At 45.0% G+C, this 10,276-nt stretch overlaps 1 long non-coding RNA gene across 2 annotated transcripts; it reads right to left on the bottom strand.

The window, feature by feature from the left end:
* Positions 1-1,856: 1,856 nt before the first annotated feature.
* Positions 1,857-4,211, bottom strand: LOC138150943 (uncharacterized). 2 transcript variants are annotated; one of them, XR_011165699.1, is made up of 4 exons: positions 4,000-4,211; positions 3,646-3,756; positions 3,243-3,441; positions 1,857-2,005 (listed from the first exon to the last, which is right to left on the bottom strand). It is a non-coding gene; the product is annotated as an uncharacterized lncRNA (long non-coding RNA). The 2 variants fall into 2 exon arrangements; XR_011165698.1 differs by lacking the exon at positions 3,646-3,756 and having other exon boundaries at positions 4,000-4,193.
* Between the last annotated feature and the right edge of the window lie 6,065 nt (positions 4,212-10,276).

The following is a 10,276-nucleotide window of genomic DNA, read 5'->3' as shown; positions in this document are numbered from 1 at the left end:
AGCAGCAGTAATGGATCCCAGCCCGGTGGCCCAGCATCTTGAGGAATTGCTTACTCTCCCTTGAGGGCTTTGCCTCACCCTGTCCTATCTGGCACCATAAATCATTCAGGCTCCCTTGCAAAAGTGCTGATGAGACTATGAGCCTGCCGGAACACACCTCCCCAGGATCCCACCATTGCGCACACTCCACCCTTCCTTTTAGAAAGGAGCTCCTGCCCAACAGGAGTGCCAAGCCTTGCTTCCTCATGGGGAAAGCCAGAAGGAACCTGGGGTAACTCAGGGTCACAAGCACACTAGTCTCCCCTCTGCTCTGGCCTGGGGTCCAAATGAGGCCAGAGGCGTCCCTTTTCCTAAGCTTGCCCAGGAGCAGCCTTTCAGCCTGGGTTGTGAAGAACCAACCAGGACTGGCTCCCAGGCATCCATCGGTCAAACACGGCTGGGGGAGCATTTAGACCTGGGGTCAGCTGGGAATATGTGGTGGGGAGTGAAGCTGGAGAAGAGTTCTCATCCTGAACCTTAGATGAGCACCCTAACTTTAACGGATTCACTAATGTCCCAGGCTCTAGTGGGTACTAATTGCTGATGAGGGTTTGTTCCACATTTCAAGTGAATGCCCTGGCTTGCTCCACCCTTAACCTTCCTGCTGCATTCCTTCTCTCTATAGACCCCAAAGAAACAATTCTAGAGTCAGAGGCCCAAGAACTCAGGGTCACTGTTTATGTTTTCAGCAGAGAAACCTGCATTTCAGTGGAGATGAGGAATCATTAATGAAAGCTAACACTGCCAAATCGCCAGCAAGGGGTACTGTCAAATAAGGCAAGCTCAGTTTTCTCATCTATAAAATGAGAAGGCTAGAAAAGGTGATTTCTTTTTTTTTTTTTCATTTTGGAGGGGCAGTTGGGGTTAAGTGACTTGCCCAAGGTCACACGGCTAGTAAGTGTTAAGTGTCTGAGGTTGGATTTGAACTCAGGTCCTCCTGACTCCAGGGCCAGTGCTCTATTCACTGCACCACCTAGCCACCCCAGAAAAGGTGATTTCTGAGGTCTTTTACAGCTCTAGATCCAAAATGCTAGGGTGTTTTTCCTCTTTCCACCTCTTCTGCCTTTGCCACCCAGAGCCCCTCTACACACATACCCCATCAAGGCTCAGTAGTTTCTTTTGAGCCCAGGAAAATGTCCCATTTTTGGCTCTTTGACCTAAGACACAGCCTTCTCCTAGTCTCCTTTATGAAAACCCTCCCCTCTCTTCCACCACAACTGTGTTTCCCAATGTCTGAAGGGTAGAAGCAGTTGGAGGATGCAGTGAGGAGAGGGTTCCAGTTAGGAAATTGACCCCTGAAATGAAAATACAAAGCAGACCCTTCCCTGAGGGGATATTCTGGTTCTCTGCTGTTAGATGGTGTACTCCTGGAGGGCAGAATCCTGTGCCATGTCATAAGCACCTGGAAAGCACCTCAGAGGCCATCTAGTCTGACCCCTTCGTTTTACAGATAAGGACACTGAGACCCACAGAGGTTCTGACTTGCCCAAAGTCACACAGAGAATAACCGAAGAAGTAAAATTCCAGTCTAGGGCGTCTGATTTTGTAAATCTAAGGATCTTCCCCTCGTCCACGTCCACGCTGACTCTCCTCTATATCTCAACCCCCCGCTGCCTGACACAGAGCCTTGCCCAAATGACTCAACTAGTGTTTGATGAATTGCATTACGTTGGACATCAGCCTCTTCACGCCCCACGTGTTTCTTTGGGGGTCAGTCCTCTGGACTCCGCGGTAAAGGGATCATTGAGAGTCAGATTCTGAACATTTGGATGAGGAAGATTCAGAGAAGAAAAAAATGACAAAGTGTGAACCGGAAATTTCGTGTGTGTGTGTGTGTGTACTCTCTTTATTGATATAACTGGATACCTGCCTATGCCTTCTCATCCTGAAGGACTCTTGCCTCTGTCTTCCCATAAATCCTCCATGGGGAAGGGGTCTACCCAAGTAGTGGGGTCTTCTTCTGGAGCTTTTAAAAATAGTAATGATAACTGGCATTTATATGGTATGATAAAGTACTTTACATATATATATATATGCACACACATACATACATATACATATACACACATATATTCTTATTGGGTCCTCATGGCAACCCTTTGAGGCAGGTACTATTATTATCCCCATTTTACAGATGAGGGAAAAAAACAACAACTAAGAGAGGTTAATTGATTCTCCAGGATCTTAAGTATCTAAGGCAAGATCATTCCCTGCTGACTTTAAGAGAGTTGTTATAGTGGCTAAAGTGCTGTATAAATATTGAGTATTATTAAACTTCTTGACATTGCATGGATACCAATGGAGCACACAGGCTATCCATCCCTTTTGCTTTCTTTTTTTTATTATTATTATTTTTTTTGCCTTTTGGAGGGCAATTGGGGTTAAGTGACTTGCCCAAGGTTACACGGCTAGTATTTTTGTGTGGGTGTTAAGTGTCTCAGGCCGGAGTAGGAACCAAACTCGGGTCCTCCCGACTCCAGGGCCGGCGCTTTACTCACTGCGCCACCTAGCCGCCCCCATCCCTTTTGCTTTCTGCATGACCCATCCACATTGTTTTACCGGCATACATCTCTCTAATGACAACCTTAGGTCACTTAAAAAAATTTACATACTAGTTATGTGAACTAATCACCTGTGCAAATATCTGTGAAATAATGTTCATAGAATATCAAATTTGGAAAGGACCTTAGAGAGGTCATCTGGTCTAATGCCTTCACTTTAGAAATCATATCCAGAGGAGAAATGGTTTGTATAACACTTCCCTTACCCAAGGAGAAAGGAGAAGAGCCAAAGCATGGGTCTAGATTTCCTAACCCCAACCAAGTTCAGAGCCTTTACCCATTGCCTTTTGGGACAGACGTACTGGGGTCTTTGGGAGAGACTTCTAGAAGAGCCAACAGATCTCAACCAATGAGGAAAAGGCTCTGGAGGCCCTTCCTGGATGGATCCCAGACAGTTAAAAGGGAGGGATGCCTGAGAAGGTTATAGCCTCAGGGCTCCAGTCAGTAGGGAGAAGAACCTGTAGTCTGAGCAGATTGCCTTAATGTCAGCAGGCCTAGAATGCTTGCTGTTACTCCTTGGTGTCCTGGTAATGGATCTGCCATATCAGGGAGGATAAGGGGCTTATTTCTTACTACTAGTTGCTGTCCACATGCATAAAATCCTAGGTAAGGAGTCACAGGTGAGATCCCAGAACAAAATACCTTTGGGTGACAGGATCATTTTGTCCCACACCTTATGCTGGTGGGCCTGCCTGCCCCTCTCTCCACTTCCTTTCTTCAGCACCTAGGGAATTGTCTTTGAGAAGCAATGACCAGAAACTTCTTGACTTGAGGAGAAGTATATCAAAAGTCTGTGGCTTAAAGCAGCCACTCTCTCCATGGATCTAGGAATGTGGGGTCTCTAAAAAAAAAAAAAGACAAGGGCATAGAACACAGTTAAAGTCCCCAAGAAAAACCCAGAGAGAAATGGATGATTCCCTAGATGGACCTAGATTGGCGCCCCAGAAACAAGGAGTGGAACCCATAAAGTGTATAATAAGAAAGACAATTAACTCTAGAGTTGGGAGAGCCTGGTTCAATCAGGCTCAATCCTAGCACTCCCTACCTGTGTGACCTTAGTGAAGTTGCTTTACTTCTGAGTAAAGTTTTCTCATCTGCAAAACGGAAGAGTAGACTAGCTGGCCTCTGAGGACCTTCTAGCTCTAAATCTGTGATTCTGTGAAACAAGAATGAAAGAAGAAAGAAATTCTGGAGCAAGTGAGGAGAGATTAGATCTTGGGACATTTAATTCTCTAGGCCAGCAATTCTCGCCTTTCGAGACCTGATCATGTTACTCATGATGATGACAACCCTATATCCCTCCTCAATAAACTTCTAGTGGGTCCCTTTCACCCCCAGGGTTGAATGTAAACTCCTCTGTTTGGATCTGAAAGCCCTTTACAACCTGGCCCCTTCTTACCTGTCCAATCTTCTCACGTTTCATTACCCTCTGCATGCTCAATTTCCCTTCCAATTAAGAAATTCTGAGGTTTTAGGGGAGCAATGGCATTTCGGTGGGGCCCAGGATGTGGGGAGGTTACTGTTGTTTGGCTCCTCATGTTCCAGCTGTGGCCCTGCAGGCTTGTGACTCAGACCCTACTGTCAGCCTCAGGATGCGCTGGGACAAGTTTGTGGCTTCCATTCCCTTCTTTTGTCCTCACACCCCAATTCTTCCACTTCAAATAGGCCTAGTAGGTTCTGAGTTTCTTTCTTTATATTGACATCAAGGCTGCCCTCCTTTCTCCTCCTCCCCCATCCTTTACTCTTTTCTTGGTAGGCCTAGTTAATGTCTCTTCCATTGTAGGTAAGGAGCCATGCTCTCTGCTCTCAGGAGTCTGATGGCAGCCTCAAGGGCTCCCCGCTCCACAGTTGAGGGCTGAGACCAAGTCCAAAATAAAGACACCTAATCAATACTGACTGGACAAAACATCTAACCATTTGGAGCCTCAGTTTCCTCACCTGTAAAATGAGGATAATACTTCCACTCCCTACCTCAAAGGGATATTTTGAGTCTTAAAAAATGGAATAGGCTGACTCAAAAAGTGAGGGGCACCCCTTCCTTGGAGATCTTCAAGCAGAGAGAGAATGAAAGCTCATTCATCATATTGTAGGGATTCCTCTTTGTATGGGTTGAATTAGATGTCCACAGAGGTCCCTTCCAAATTCTGTGGTTCAGTGAGTAAATTGATCTGTGAACATTAAAATCTCAGCTAGATGTGATCAAACATTGATCAGGAATGCCCAGAAACTCGTTCCTATCCTAACCTTCACCTCTAAAGGCTAGGCGGTTCTGGTGCCAACCTGGTCCAAGGCCTTCTCTAGGGACAATGTGTGGATAGATCAGAACTGAAACAGCCTTCTATGTGTGTTTACAAGGGTAGGCTGCACACCAAGTACCCAGGCTCTAACTTCTCTGGGAAGGGATTGTGGAAAAGAGAGTGGAACACTATCTTATGTGAGTTGCATGACCTGGAATAGCCTCTCCCTCATGACAGGGTCCACTAGTGGGTCAGAGGGGAAGCATCTCATTGGACTTGGGAGGCTTCTGATACATTAGGAGTATGACCATGGGCAAATCCTGTCTTCTTTCCTCCGAGCCTCAGTTTCCTCATTTATAAAACAGGAATAATAACAAATAATACTTGCCCTTGGAGAGTTGTCTATCAGGAAGAAAACACTTTGCAAACCTTCAAGTGCTAGAAGTAGTGTGGCTTAAGGGGTGGGGTCCAGGCCTGTTAGTCAGGAAGTCGTAGGTTTGAGTTTTGCCTCTGACCCCTACTAGCTGTATAATCCTGGGTGAGTCCATTGATTTCTTAGCATCGCCAGTCAGTGATGTTTCCACCGTACTATGATGAAGCTGTGCCTGGAAGTTTCCTCCAAGTGGTCACTTTAGCTGTCCACCCTCTAATCCCATTATTTCTCAACACTCTCTCACTGTCCCAAGAAAGCTGAGGGTGGAGAAGATATTAGCCATAGTCTCTGTTTCTCTAGTCTTTGGGGTTTCTTTCCAATAGCCTTGTTGGGTGGGTAGTAAAAGCATTATTCTTAAGTCATAAGTCTTTGCCTTTCCTAACCATGCAACCCCTTGCTCAAAAGCCTTGAGTGACTCCTCTGAGATAAAATATAAACTCTTCAGCTTGTCATTTAAAGAAGTCTGGCTCTGGAATTGGAGGGTCTCAATCCGAATTCTGCCAGCTTGGATAAGTCCCTGGACCTTAGTTTCTTCATCTAAAAAATGGGGAAATTGGATGAGATGACCTCTGAGGTCCCTTCCAGGTTTACTACACCTTCTAGCCTTATTTCACATTATTTCCTTCTTGTACTAAACTTTCCAGTCAAGCTGGACTACTTGCTTCTCTGTACTCAGCATTCCATCTCCACCTTTGTACCTTCACACGAGCTGCCTTCTACCCTTCTCACCCCACATGCTTGGAATACATTCCCTCCCTCCTCACTTCTGCCTCTTAGAATCTCAGCTTCCTTCAAGGCTTAGGTTGGGGGCTGCCTGCTTCACAAGTCTTCCATAATCCCACCAGTTGTCACTGCTCTCTCCTCAAATGATCTTTTTCTTTTAGGGCAATTGGGGTTAAGTGACTTGCCCAAGGTCACACAGCTAATTTTTGTGTTAAATGTCTGAGGTCGGATCTGAACTCAGGTCCTCTTGACTCCAGGGCTGGTGCTCTATCCACTGCACCACCTAGCTGCCCCTCTCTGCAAATGATCTTGTCTATATTTGTTTACATGTATCTCCCAAAAGAACGTGAATTCCTTGAGGGTAAGAATTGTTTCCCCTCTTGTTATCTCTAGTACTCACCTTAGTATTGTTGGGGTTTAGTCATGTCTCTTTGTGACCTCATTTGGGGTTTTCTTGGCAAACTTGCTGGAGTGATTGACCATGTCTTTCTTCAGCTCATTTTACAGATGAGAAAACAGAAGCAAACAGAATTATGTGACTTTCCCAGGGTCACATAGCATTAAGTGTCTGAGACAAGATTTGAACTCAGAAGATGAGTCTTCGTAGAAGACGAATACTCTATCCACAGAGCAAGCTAGCTAGTCAATTAACCAATAGTTATTGAGTTGCATTGTATTATCACCATTTCACTGACAAAAGAGCCTGAGTCTCAGAGATCTGTGAAGGGCCACACAGCTAGTGAGAATCCATTCAAGTACAGGTTGTAGTAGATTGCGGTGGGTGGACTAGATGGTCACTGAGGTCCTGAATTTCAACTTTTCTGATTTTGAGAGCCTAGATTCAAGCCTGAGTCTCCTGGTCAAATCCTCAATGCTTTGTACATTAGACGTCTAAGTTACCTCCACAGTCCCCATCTCCCCCTTTCCTTACACTGCAGAGGTATGCGTGATAGCAAGTGGTTAATTGTGGCAATTGAGTGACTCCATCTTGGGATTCAGTTCTGGGCTTAGCTCAGTTTTCTTTTTATTCAATTATGGGTCTAGTTCAATTTCTGTCCTGTGAGAAAACTTCATTCAGCCCTGGGAATTGGAAGTAAACCTTATTATATTGTTTGAATCTACCCTGTGTGGCTGGGAAGCTGGACCACCTCCACTTGCTTCTCAGAGACCCCTTAGCCAAGGACCTAGGCTATGCTAGACTAGAAACCCAGTCAGAGTCAGACTAATGCAAGTTCTCTCACAACTGTATATATCAAGTAGCCCATATGTCTTATCTAAAAACTGGACCATGCTGATTAATCAGTTATTGTGTGCATGTGTCTCTGATTGTTCACAGACACTTGGGGTAAGTGGGACACCTTCTTCTCTGAATTCAGAGAATTGCACCTGTTCACTCCTCCTCACAATTTGGAAAATCCCCAATCTTTCTTCCAGTTAGAAATCAGATTACCTAATGTTGCAGTTTCCTTTTAATTAATTGGTCTTATTTGATTGTTTTTAATGCATTACAGTCTATCTTCCCTTGTATTTGGGGTCCAGCCCTCAGCTGAGGAAGTCTGCCTGGATTTGTTAGGCAATTGGCATGCATCACTTAATAAATCGATATACTCAACAACTCAAACCTTTGTTTCCTCAGTCACTTCACCTTTCACCTGCCACGGGTGCCAGACCCACTACTGGCTAGGTACATGGGTCCCACACCATTCCCGAGCCAGACTAAAATGTAATTGGGAAATATTTAACAAAGTAAATAAAAAATAAAATATAATAGAACACAGATGATATTCATCTGGTTTTCTAAGTCAATATGCTGTTGGCAGGAATCCTTATATATAGTTTTATTGGCCCTATTTCTGTTTGAGTTTGACACCACCGGGTTACAGTGATTACACAAACCCCACATACTGGAATTCACTTTCTCCAAACAAGAGGGTGGGGGAGCACCCTAATTCCCCATAGGCATCATAACCATGCTCTAACAGGCCCTGCGTGCCACAGGAGCCTGCCCTAGGCCTTGGACACCTGCCTGTTTAATGCCCATCAGTGAGATGAAGAGATGGCCCTGGGCAGAGAACTCTCTCCCATCCCCACCCTAGAGATGGACTAAGGCCTATTGTGTTCCAACCTGGATCAATGCCATGGCCCCTCCCAAGAGAGGTAGTATCCCTGTCCAGGAGCAGGGGACAGAGACCTGAAGGGGCAGGAGCTCCAAGAAATAGCCAGTTGCCTAGGGCAGATACTATTGAGTGGTCAGCTTCCTCTTCACCCAGATGGAGGGATCCCCAAGTCCGAAAAGCCACAAATTCAACCTTGACCACATTAAAGGGGGGAAAAAGACACAGGGACCATCCAAACCAGTTTATAAAGGGACAGTAGGACCTGAGCTAGGCAAATAACAGCTTAAATAACACAGGGGAGTCCATTACCAAAAAAAAAAAAATGAAAACACCATTATAGTGTTTAGAACTAGAAGATACTTTAGACATTATCTATACCAGGGGTTCTTAACCTGGGGTCTATGGATATATTTGAGGGCATTCATAAACTTGGATGAGAAAAAAAATTACTTTATTTTCACTAACTTTTAACTGAAATGTAGCATTTCCTTCAATTATGAATTACTACAGTAGTACTAGGTTTCATGATGTAGACCAGTCTTCTCATTTTACAAAAGGGGAAACTGAGGCCCAGCTAAAGGAAGTAGCTTGCCTGAGGTCACAGAGATAATAAAGAACAGTCAGAATCTGTTCCAATCCAATATGCTCTTCACTGCAGCAGGCCGAACCAAGGAGTCCCAGCTCCCAGCTCAAGCATCAGTAGACCATATCTCTTTTCCTTGAAACGGACAATTCCAGGCCCAAGGTGGTCAGTGACGCTGAGGCCTGGCCCATTCTCCTTGCAGGGCATTGTTTTTGCTGCTTGGATGTTTCCTCTGGGTTAGGATCATGCTCTCTCAGTTCCAGATTTGCTGAGGAGACTCTGACCCCCCTGCCCTCTCCTCCTTCCTTTCTGTCCCTGGTAGCTGGGACAGAAGCAAGGGAATTGTTTTTGAGAGTCAATGAACAGAAGCCTCCTGACCTTGAGGAGGAATGTGTAAAATGTCTGTGGAAGAAAACAGCCACCCCCCACCTGGGTCCAGGAATGTGGGCTCCCTGCTTGCCCCCATCTCCTTAGGGGAGGAGAAAGAGGGGGAGGAGGACTCCTGAGACCGAAGAAAAGCACTGGGTATCAAAATGGAAAGACGCCTTAGGGACCATCTAAAATCCAAGACCCTCATTTGACAGAGGGAGAAAGAAAATAAGAGGAAACTCAGAACTAACATAGTATAGTAGATAGAACTCTAATCTTGGAGTCAGAAGATCAGAGTTCCAACCTTTAATAATTGAGTAACCCAAGGTAAGCTTTGCCATTCATTTACTGAGCGAGGGACCTTAAGCAAGTCCCTTCCCCTCTTAGCCTCAGCTATTAAATGGGGATAACATTAGGGGAATTACCTAGCTCACAGAGTTGTCACTTTAGAGGAGAGCTTTTGTAAGCTTTAAGATGCCATGGAAATATGAGTTGTTATTAGTATGACAGAGCACTTTAAAGTTTAGGTAATTCCCTTGAAAGCCTTCGAGAAAGGGAGTGATCTTCCCCAGTCTGTAACACTCTTCCCCCTCTGGCCTCCCACATCACTTGGTTTTGTACCTCTCTGGGGTGCTTCAATCAGTCAACAAGCCTTTTTAAAGAACCTACTATGTGCTACATAGTGTGTTACTCTGTACGAGACACTGGGGATACAAAGACAAATAAAACAGTGTGTCCTGCCCTCAAGCAGTTGGCATTCCACACAAGAAGACAATCTGGATGTTACCATATAACCGGGTATTAACAGCTACTTCATTCCCCTCCTGAATGGTCAACTCCCTGAATCCAAGGGCAATTTTAATCTAAATTTTGGGCAGTTTTATCTAAATTTCTCTCTCAGTGCTTAACACTATGCTTGGCACACAAAACAAATATTTGTTGTATTTTTGTAGTGCAAATAGCAGTAGCCTTGTTCCACAGAGGAGGAACTGGGTAGGTCAGAGAAGGGAAGGGATTTACCCAGGGTCACACAGCTAGTGAGCATCCGGACCTAAAACTAATTCGACCCAAGGAGACCCTTCCCCGTCTTTTCCACGCCCCACCCTCTCCATTCAAATCCAGGTTTCCTGACTTCAAGAAACTAGAGAAAAGAGTTTATTTTACATGATGCTAATAATGAGACCAAAATTAAGTAAATCTGAGGATCAGGCTTC

The sequence above is a fragment of the Petaurus breviceps genome, unplaced genomic scaffold (genome assembly GCF_028583685.1).
Source record: "Petaurus breviceps papuanus isolate PSGF00001 unplaced genomic scaffold, PetGlider_PUasm1.0 90895, whole genome shotgun sequence".
NCBI classification, from domain to species: domain Eukaryota; kingdom Metazoa; phylum Chordata; class Mammalia; order Diprotodontia; family Petauridae; genus Petaurus; species Petaurus breviceps.
Note: the sequence above shows the minus strand (reverse complement) of the source record. Positions and strands in the feature narration are given on the sequence as shown.